Genomic DNA, 11,563 nt, shown 5'->3' on the forward strand with positions numbered 1-11,563 from the left:
TGGCGTTGGAAAGCTTGTTCCGAGAGCTTTCTTTTGATACCAATTTTGAAGCAAATGGAGGTCGGATGAGTGAGATATGGAGGAGAGAAGTTTCGGGTTTTTCAAGCTTTTTCGTCAGATCTACGACGATCCGATCGTTGGATCGACGATCCGAGACCACATATGGACTGAGGAAGAGGAGAGGAACATGGGGGTATGATCAGATTCGGAAAATGTTGCGGCCCGACCGTCTTGTGATGGTGCGTGATGGCTCCGGTGAGCTATGGAGATGGTTCAACTTCCAGAGGCTTCCTCATAAATTTTTGGAATTTTTGAGACACAGATAAACTTCGGGTAAGACAATTTTTATTATTTCTCTGTCTGTGGAGCATAAATACAGTGTTTCTTAAACAGGAAAAATTGGAGAAAAATTCTAAGAAAAATATATGATGAAAGTAAATTTATTTAGAGATATTCTATGGTGTTAGTTGAATTTTTGGGTGATCGTAGAATATTTTTGAGAAATATGGATGGATTTTAGTTAGATTTTTAGCATATAGGCATATAAGATTATTTGAAATTAAGATAATTAAATTTTATATAATTGGTTGAAGCTTGATGATGGAAGTTTAAATATGTAAATATTTAATTAGGTTGAATTAAGAGTATGTTAGATGTTGGAATCTCATGGAATCGAGTAAAATTCTTGAATAAAATATTCATGGGTGATTAGAAAATTACAATTCATTTTGCAATAGCCTTATAATATTATTAAGGACCGCGAGACAAAATTTTAGAATTTTTAGAGCTTGTTTGAGTGGATTTTTGAAAAATGTCAATTATAGGGACTAAAACGTAATTTTTAAGATTTTGAGTATTGTCTGATTAGGAGGGCCCAGGAGGGGCCATGAGATATTGATGAGATGTGATTGTGGGAATTGAGAATTTAGAAGTGTCGTTTGAGCCTTTTTGCAGGTTGGGTAGGTCCCAGGTATAGGGGAAACTCTGCTGGATTTTCGGCATGAATTAAGTTGTCTATTGCCTCTTTAGAGTTTTATCTTAACTTAGTACTAATAAATTTATAATTTAACTATTAGGTGATTGAGGTCAGCTATTTTTTCTGCATCCAGCAGCCACAATAGTCATCGGTGTACTATGAGTAAAATATTAATTTTAATTGTAATTTCGATAGTATTATATGTTCAGCATGCCCATGCATCACTTATATGCATATATTTATGTAGTTAAACTCTAGGCACGATTTATGTTGCATTCATAACTGTTGATGTGCCATGGATGTTGTTGTGGTAATTTGGAGCAGTGTGCGTGCGTTGGCTTGCGTGTGATGTGGTGTGGACTATGGATAGGACGGGGTAGTCACGGCTTGAGTAATTCGCTGGGACCCGATCCTTCGAGGGGTAGTCACGGCTTGAGTAATTCGCTGGGACCCTCGATTTGGTTATTAAGTGGAAGTCCGAGCTTGAGTAATTCGCTGGCACCAGGTTGGATTTAAGAGAGCTGTATAGGGGATCAGCTCCCATATGTTATGATTGATACTACAGGGTGTGTGAGTGCTCCAAATTACCTTTTTGATGTTATGATGTGAAAATATTGTTGATGTTGCATTTCACTCTACAGGGTGCATTAGTTTTAGATAGTTATAGAGATTATGGTTAAAATTGATATTTTACTCTCTGAGTCGAACGCTCACTCCTGTTCAATATTTTTCCAGGCCACAGGAGGAGTTATTTTACAGAGCAACCTGTTTTCTTTCTCGCAGGTTTAACGTCGATTATTTAATTGTATTATTATTCTCTAAATTTGTAATTTAGAACTCCGCATGTGCTAGTAGTAGCATTAAGCCTGTCAGGGACTGTATGAATTCAAGTTTTCATATTAATAAATGAAAAGAAAAAAATTTTATGAGATTTAAACAGTTTGTAAATGAGGCAACAGGGTTGAGCGAGGCTCCCCTTATTTCAGTTTTCGATGGCTATCGGGTTGGGTTGACCCGAATAAAAATATTTTATTTAATTGTATTTACATGTTGGACCTAAGTTTTTGGGTCTTGGTTATGGATTTGAGAATAGTAAGGCTTACTACGGGCCTCGGGGGCTTTATGCCGGCCCAGGTCCTAGTGCCGGTCCGGCCCATTGGTTGGGTCGTGACAAAGTTGGTATCAGAGCTTAGGCTCTAGATTCATGGGAAATAAAATACTTGGGAGTGTAAAAGGAGTCTTGTTAGGATGTTACATGCGGAGTATAGGATTCTGTTTTGTCTTTTTTGTAATTCTTTGTTTCTAGATTCTGCGTTATACCTCGGGAAATATAAAAGTGCCTCAATTAGTGTCTTGATTTTCGTGGAGTACATAGAAATGTGAAATAGAGTTAGTAGACATGTGAGGTCTATCATGAGGATACGTACTCCAAGAAATGCTATGTTTCTGTCTGTATGGGTTTAAATGGTGTGCCCATTTCATGCAAGGCACGAGTACATAAAGGTGAGTCTTGAAAGTACAGTTGCCCTAGATAAGGATAAGAATACCACTGCTGGCAGTCATCAGTGAATGACCCAGTCAGAATAAGTTTATGATAATAGAATATTCAAGAGAGATAAGAAATTAGGAGGCCTAGTCGGTCCGGACGTATCGTAGTAACTATACAATGTTCTCGATGTCTGCTCTGTAAGCTGCAGATTACAGTACCGACATGAGATTATTGTGTAGAGCTGCGTGCATCCCCGTGGTGCTCCATAATGAGGGTGTTTGAGATGGCTTCTGTTTTGTTACAGTTATGCTAGAACAGAGTTCTATATTTGCAGAGGAGTTGGGAACTCCTGGCTAAGAGTCTAGAGTTAGAATATTGAAAGGTCACAGTTGGGTGATAACTAGAGTCAGTGACTCAGTTACCCCAGCATGAGCTAGAGTTACATCAAGAGTTGCCATCGGACTGCAGGTTTGGACTAGTTGCAAAGTAAAGGTGACACTTATAGAGTGAGAATAGTATACCTTGTGTGTATCAGTATGGAATAAAGTACAACTCTACTACCTAGAGAAGGTCGAAACTATGAATTGATGATTTATAGAGCTATGATATGATAAAAGAGTCATTAACTTGACATGGTTCTGGCAAGGTGGTAGATGTAGTACCTTTGTTGCAGCAAGTTAGGATATAGTCCTATCTTTCGTAATGGATCAAGGTTATTACTGATAATGATGACTTATGGAATAGTGTCCCAGATGGGACTGTAGAGTGTGGTAGAGAGTAGTTGGCTCGGGTATCCTGGAGAGGATACAAGTTCCATTATAGGAATCATATATAATCAGATCACGATGGATGTAAATCCTTTGAATTGGATGACGGGTTTGGGTGCCCGGAATCTTAAGTTTTGGCTAATTGAGTAAACATAGAAAATAATAATAATAATAATAATAACAAATAAATAAAATTACTGCAGAATCAGTTCTCGAGGTAGTAAGGATATTATGTAAGCTAAAGGATAAGAATAGAGATCCTACAATAAAAGTATGACTGTAATTTCCTGAGTTCCTTTCTAACTTCATATCGTTCAAAACAATAGTATAATCTAATTATAATAGTGTTAAGAGTAATAAAGTAGCAAAGATAAATTATAGAAGGCCAATGGATAGAGAAAGTGCAGAATGAAAGTTTGGACAATTGATTGCAGATGCAATATAATCTAAATGCTAGTGGAAGTACTAGCTAGAGTGGTCAAAGGACCGAATCTGAGTAGCATAGACATGTGATAACATGGTAGAGACTCTAAAAGATATAGTTGCAGGTACAGCTGTCATGTTAGGAAGAAGAATGGAACCAGGGATAGAATAGTCAAGTTCTATTTTGGGTAAGACAAAGGAGATAAACGGAAGGACAACTTGAGGAGCGCATAATAAAAGGAACAAAGTTAAGATATAGGGTAGGCTAAGTGTTATTCTTGGCAAGGTGAATGACAAGGATGGAAAACCCAAAATGGGACCACATTAGTGAGAATTGTGATGGAGGTATGGGATAACATAAAAATGAGCAAAAAGTAGAAGGTGTGCGATGATATTGCGGACTATCTAATTAGGCAGAGACAAAGGAGTTAGTAAGTAGTAAGTTGAATAAAAGTCAATTTAAGGGATCAAATAGGTATGATGAGTGGAAAGAATTATAGATAATGACACATAGGTTTTAGATTAGACTTTTGAGATAGTGAGAAGGTAGTTAGAGGTTCGTTATGAATGTCAGGCAAGCATTGTTAATGTGATCAACAGAATCACTTTGCAGTGAAGCAATAACGACAGAACAACAGTAACGGTAGAACGAGAAGTGACAAATCTGGGTGGTTATAAGTCACTAGAAAGTTCAAAGATCAAATTAATGACCATAAATAAGGGTGGAATTAGTGTTGGAAGAATCTATTAGTAAGAGAAATCTTTCAGGGATCAACAAAAGTTAAGGGCACAATATAAATGATGATAGATATGAATCATAGGTCGAGTATAAGTAAAGTTAATAAATTATAAAATATTATATCAGGAAGGACAATGGTACGGTAAAGGGTTCATGCAGATGATGCATTATAGGTAGAGCACAATTGTGCTAGGAGATGATGAAATTTGAAGAGAAAGACTAAGAAACATAGGTTAAACGTTATTATATGGACAATCGGGCGTAGTTGAATATAAGAGGATATTTTTCTTTCTTTTCAAGTTTAGCTTGTGCTTTTGGTTCTAAAGGGTTATATAAGGAACAGAGACTGAATCAAGGAGACCTAGTTATTTGAGAGTTTGGTAGGCACCAATTCATACACAATTTCCTAATATGAGAATGACAGTAAGTGCATACCTAGTGTTAAGTATGAAAGGACGATCAGAGTAATAACAGGAGTTAAATTGAGTTAGCTACTAAGGCTTGCGACTGTTTTAAACCATGAGCTAGATGAAGTACTATTTATGGATGAGTTTCAATAGATGAAATTGTTGCTGATGGATAATTTGAGGTTGAAGTTTAGAAAGCTATAGGCAGTATACGTGATTATATTAAGGAGAATGAACACATGAAGTATTTTATTTAGAATTAAGGCATGGTACACATTTCCCACAGCCGTGTTAGTTCAGATGGAACTTATAGTTTCAGGGGCTCCTATCCATCCAGGATGAGCAATTTCCTACTGAGGTTAGTGGGGAATGATAATGTTCTGATAGTTAAGTTGGAAAAGGGGATACCAAAAAGAATTTTCTATGGTTAATTATGAGTGTTACAAAAGGTGAAGAATGTGCTGGCAGGAGTAAGCCATAAGGTTAAAATTCTCGAAGTAATGGAACTAGTAATCAAGATAAGACTAAGAAATAAAATGAAAGTTAAAGTTGATGATGGGATGGATATCATTGAAGGAAAAAGGTGTAAGGGTGAAATAGGACTAAGATTAATAAATAAGTACAGCAGGTTGAAAAGATATCAACAATACTAAAAATAGGAAAAGGGAAGTGGATAAGATGCAAAGGACAGAAAAAGAGCTCGATAGAGCCAGTTATAATGATGAGGATAAGGAGGAATAGGTATGCTAGGAACACACTAAGGGATGTTTAAAATAAGTTATTATGAGATGATAGATTAAAGGAGTAGTGGAGCCTCGATCTGAGTGCCAATGTGTCAGAAGTAGGCCACAAACTAAGAAGCTATAGGAAGAAGTCTAGATATTTCCATTCCAGAGAAGGAGTGAGAATTGATAAAGTCGCATGGATTGAGTTGTCAGGGAATATAAACACTTTTGTTACCTAGAAGGAGAGACCCAGTTTACTTTCCAATATTGATAAATGATACACTTGGCCCTTGGAGGAGACTCTACCTGACTAGTTACATAAGATGGACAGAGGTTGGTCTAAGTACCTTAGTAATGACACAAAAGGAGATTAAAAATTTGAAATATCATGGGAGTGAGAAGATTTATAGGTATTGACCACTGAGGTCATAAGACGAGTGAAGATCTCGAACAGGATGCCTAGATTAGGTGCTACAGGAAAGCTACTCATAAGATACCATGGAACAAGGAACATAAGTTATGTCATTAGGGAAAACAGATATTATTAAAACAAAGGAATGATGACTGAAGTCACCAAGAGACATGTTGGGGCGTAATAAAAGTGAGGTAAACACCAAAGTTGATTAAAGTTATGAGACATCAAGTCAAGAACGGTGAGGTATAGCGAATACTTAAAATGTCAGAAAATGGTCAATGAATAGTTAGAAGAGTTTGAAGAATAAATGTTTTACCAATCTCTGCATAGCTGGAGGAGTAATGATTTCACTTGTTCCGATAATCTTCTTTTCCATATCTCTTGTTTCTTCGAAAATTCGAGGACGAATTTTTCTTAAGGGGGGAAGAATGTAACAACCCATATAAAAAAAAAAAAAAAAAAAAAATTGCTGATGGGATTTTTGGCGTGTGGCAGTGGGTTTCCCACTGTCACAGCCAACTTTTCTTTAAAAAAAAAAATGTTTCAAAAATCGGGTGTAGTAAACCCCCCCCCCCCCATTCCTCTTCTTTCCCTCTCCTTCCCTCTCTTCTTATTCTTCCTTTCTCGGTGGCCGGCGGCGACGTCACCAGCAGCTCCCCACCCGGGCGACCCTCCGGCGACGTCCAGACCACCAGAACGCGGCAAGAGAGGGAGAAGAGAGAGAAAACGCGCCACGATGGGCGCGTAGCGCGCTTCGGCCGTCCGACGTCCGATCGAGGCGATTCCGGTGGCGTTGGAAAGCTTGTTCCGAGAGCTTTCTTTTGATACCAATTTTGAAGCAAATGGAGGTTGGATGAGTGAGATATGGAGGAGAGAAGTTTCGGGTTTTTCAAGCTTTTTCGGATCACGACGATCCGACCGTTGGATCGACGATCCGAGACCACATATGGACCGAGGAAGAGGAGAGGAACATGGGGTATGATCAGATTCGAAAAAGTTGCCGGCGACGGCGCCGTCTTGTGATGGTGGTGCGTGATAGCTCGATGAGCTATCGAGATGGTTCAACTTCCGAGGCTTGCTCATTAATTTTTGGAATTTTTGAGACACAGATAAACTTGGGTAAGACAATTTTTATTATTTCTCTGTCTGTGGAGCATAAATACAGTGTTTCTTAAACAAGAAAAATTAGAGAAAAATTCTAAGAAAAATATATGATGAAAGTAAAATTATTTAGAGATATTCTATGGTGTTAGTTGAATTTTTGGGTGATCGTAGAATATTTTTGAGAAATATGGATGGATTTTAGTTAGATTTTTAGCATATAGGCATATAAGATTATTTGAAATTAAGATAATTAAATTTTATATAATTGGTTGAAGCTTGATGATGGAAGTTTAAATATGTAAATATTTAATTAGGTTGAATTAAGAGTATGTTAGATGTTGGAATCTCATGGAATCGAGTAAAATTCTTGAATAAAATATTCATGGGTGATTAGAAAATTACAATTCATTTTGCAATAGCCTTATAATATTATTAAGGACCGCGAGACAAAATTTTAGAATTTTTAGAGCTTGTTTGAGTGGATTTTTGAAAAATGTCAATTATAGGGACTAAAACGTAATTTTTAAGATTTTGAGTATTGTCTGATTAGGAGGGCCCAGGAGGGGCCATGAGATATTGATGAGATGTGATTGTGGGAATTGAGAATTTAGAAGTGTCGTTTGAGCCTTTTTGCAGGTTGGGTAGGTCCCAGGTATAGGGGAAACTCTGCCGGATTTTCGGCATGAATTAGGCTGTCTATTGCCTCTTTAGAGTTTTATCTTAACTTAGTACTAATAAATTTATAATTTAATTATTAGGTGATCGAGGTCAGCTATTTTTTCTGCATCCAGCAGCCACAATAGTCATCGGTGTACTGTGAGTAAAATATTAATTTTAATTGTAATTTCGATATTATTATATGTTCAGCATGCCCATGCATCACTTATATGCATATATTTATGTAGTTAAACTCTAGGCACGATTTATGTTGCATTCATAACTGTTGATGTGCCATGGATGTTGTTGTGGTAATTTGGAGCAGTGTGCGTGCGTTGGCGTGCGTGTGATGTGGTGTGGACTATGGATAGGACGGGGTAGTCACGGCTTGAGTAATTCGCTGGGACCCGATCCTTCGAGGGGTAGTCACGGCTTGAGTAATTCGCTGGGACCCTCGATTTGGTTATTAAGTGGAGTCCGAGCTTGAGTAATTACCGGCACGGGTTGGATTTAAGAGAGCTGTATAGGGGATCAGCTCCCATATGTTATGATTGATACTACAGGGTGTGTGAGTGCTCCAAATTACCTTTTTGATGTTATGATGTGAAAATATTGTTGATGTTGCATTTCACTCTATAGGGTGCATTAGTTTTAGATAGTTATAGAGATTATGGTTAAAATTGATATTTTACTCTCTGAGTCGAACGCTCACTCCTGTTCAATATTTTTCCATGCCACAGGAGGAGTTATTTTACAGAGCAACCTGTTTTCTTTCTCGCAGGTTTAACGTCGATTATTTAATTGTATTATTATTCTCTAAATTTGTAATTTAGAACTCCGCATGTGCTAGTAGTAGCATTAAGCCTGTCAGGGACTGTATGAATTCAAGTTTTCATATTAATAAATGAAAAGAAAAAATTTTTATGAGATTTAAACAGTTTGTAAATGAGGCAACAGGGTTGAGCGAGGCTCCCCTTATTTCAGTTTTCGATGGCTATCGGGTTGGGTTGACCCGAATAAAAATATTTTATTTAATTGTATTTACATGTTGGACCTAAGTTTTTGGGTCTTGGTTATGGATTTGAGAATAGTAAGGCTTACTACGGGCCTCGGGGGCTTTATGCCGGCCCAGGTCCTAGTGCCGGTCCGGCCCATTGGTTGGGTCGTGACATGGCATCATCGCTTGGCACATGTTAATTATAAATCATTAAAATTTATGGCCAAATATGGATTAATAAGTTATGTAAATGAATATAAAGAGAAATGTGAAATCTGTATTCAAGTAAAAATGACTAAGAAACCTTTCCTGAAAGTTGAAAGAAATACTTGATTGCTTGATCTAGTGCATTCTGATATATGTGAACTTAATGGTAATTTAATGAGAGGTAAAAACAAATATTTTATTACTTTTGTAGATGATCAATCAAGATATACTTATGTGCATTTGATGAAAACAAAGGATAAAGCATTTAATATGTTCAAATTGTACAAAACAGAAGTTAAAAATTATAAAAAAGAGAAAATAAAAATCTTATGCAGTGATAGAGGTGGAGAGTATTTTTCAAATGAATTCTCTTACTGTGAAGAGCAAGGAATTATACATCAATTAAGTGCGTCATATACCCCACAACAAAATGGATTAGCAGAAAGGAAAAACAAAACATTGGTTGATATGGTAAATGCAATGCTGCTTAATGTTAGTTTACCTTTAAATCTTTGGGTAAATTTCAATAACTATCCCTGAACTTATATGGTTATAACACTACAATCCTTCAACTTGAAAATGTAACATAAAACCCCCTAAACTTTCAAATTCTGCATAGTAAAATCCCTATAACTTTCAATTACTGATTTTTCAGTTGAAAACTGATGTGAATAGCTCCTGTATGACTCTTAGTCAACATTTCTCTCTCCTCTCTTATTTAAATTGTAAAATTATTCTCTCTGCACTTGAAAAATCATTCTTTTTATAGTGAGAAAAATAATTCAATTTACACATAACTTGAGAGAGAAAAGAAAAATATTGACTAAGCTCCATGCTAGAACTGTTCAGGTCAGCATCTAATTAAAAAATTGACAATTAGAAGTTAGAGGGATTTTACTGTACAAAATTTAAAAGTTGAAGGGATTTTATATTATATTTTTAAGTTAAGGGACTATAATGTTATACTAGATAAGTTTAGGGACGGTTGTCAAAATTTATCCTTAAATCTTTTGGATAAAGCTTTGCTTATTGCATCCCATGTTCACAACAGAATTCCATGTAGAAAAACTAAGGTTTCTCCATATGAACTATGGAAAGGAAGGAAACCTAGTTTAATTATCTTTGAGTACAGGGCTGTTTAGCATTCTATAGAATTCCAAATCCAAAAAGAGCTAAATTAGGGCTAGTAGCTCTAAGAAATGTGTTTGTGGGGTATGCAGAAAATTTTAAAGCATACAGGTTGTTTGATTTGGATTCTAATGATATTGTTGAGTCAAGGGATGTAGAATTTTTTTTTAAAGTAAATTCATTAATGACTCAACCAATTCTTGATCAATACAAACACAATAGTCAAATAAAAATTCTAAAAAGTATTTTGGTGATAAAATGGTTGAAACTCAATATTCTTTTAAATCTAGAAGGAGTTAAAAAGTCAGAAAAGAAAAGAATTTGGTTCCAGAATTTATTTCTTCTCAACATATATATATATATATATATATGTATGTACGTACATATGTATATATGTATATATATGTATGTATATAAATATATGTATACATACATACACATATATATACATATTGTATATATATATATATATATGTATATATGTATATATATATATATATATATGTATATATGTGTGTGTGTATATATGTATATATATATATGCATATAAATATATGTATACATACATACACACATATATACAATATATATATATTGTATATATGCGTGTATGTATGTATACATATACATATATAATTTGGTTCCAAAATTTATTTCTTCTCAACCTATTATTTATTTATATATATATTGTATATATGTGTGTGTGTATATATGTATATATATATATGCATATAAATATATGTATACATACATACACACATATATACAATATATATATATTGTATATATGTGTGTATGTATGTATACATATACATATATAATTTGGTTCCAAAATTTATTTCTTCTCAACCTATTATTTATTTATATATATATATTTATTTCTTCTCAACCTATTATTTATTTATATATATATATTTATTTCTTCTCAACCTATTATTTATTTATATATATATATATATATATAAATAAATAATAGGTTGAGAAGAAATAAATTTTGGAACCAAATTATATATGTATATGTATACATACATACACACATATATACATATATATATACATATTATATATACATATATATATACATATTATATATATATATATATATATATATATATATATATATATATATAAAATAGGTTGAGAAGAAATAAATTTGGGAACCAAATTCTTTTCTTTTCTGACTTTTATATATTATATGTATATATACATACATATATGTCTATACATACATATTTATATAAATATATGTATGTACATACATATATGTATACATATATGTATGTACATACATATATAAATATATGTATACATACATACACATATATATACATATTGTATATATGTGTATGTGTATGTATATATATATATATACACATACATACATACATACACATATAGATATAATATATGTATATATATGTGCATGTATGCATATATATATATATATATATATATATATATATATATATATATATATATATATATATATACCCATTGTTTTAACTATTGAAATATATATATCAACATCT

The 11,563-nt window shown here is 34.1% G+C and overlaps 1 long non-coding RNA gene across 1 annotated transcript; it reads left to right on the top strand.

Annotated features, from left to right (window-relative positions):
- Nucleotides 1-254: 254 nt before the first annotated feature.
- LOC131173445 (uncharacterized) lies at nucleotides 255-1,961 on the top strand. The gene is made up of 2 exons (XR_009143751.1): nucleotides 255-333; nucleotides 1,712-1,961. It is a non-coding gene; the product is annotated as an uncharacterized LOC131173445 (long non-coding RNA).
- The last annotated feature ends 9,602 nt before the right edge of the window (nucleotides 1,962-11,563 follow it).

Source organism: Hevea brasiliensis, chromosome 2 (assembly GCF_030052815.1).
Source record: "Hevea brasiliensis isolate MT/VB/25A 57/8 chromosome 2, ASM3005281v1, whole genome shotgun sequence".
NCBI classification, from domain to species: domain Eukaryota; kingdom Viridiplantae; phylum Streptophyta; class Magnoliopsida; order Malpighiales; family Euphorbiaceae; genus Hevea; species Hevea brasiliensis.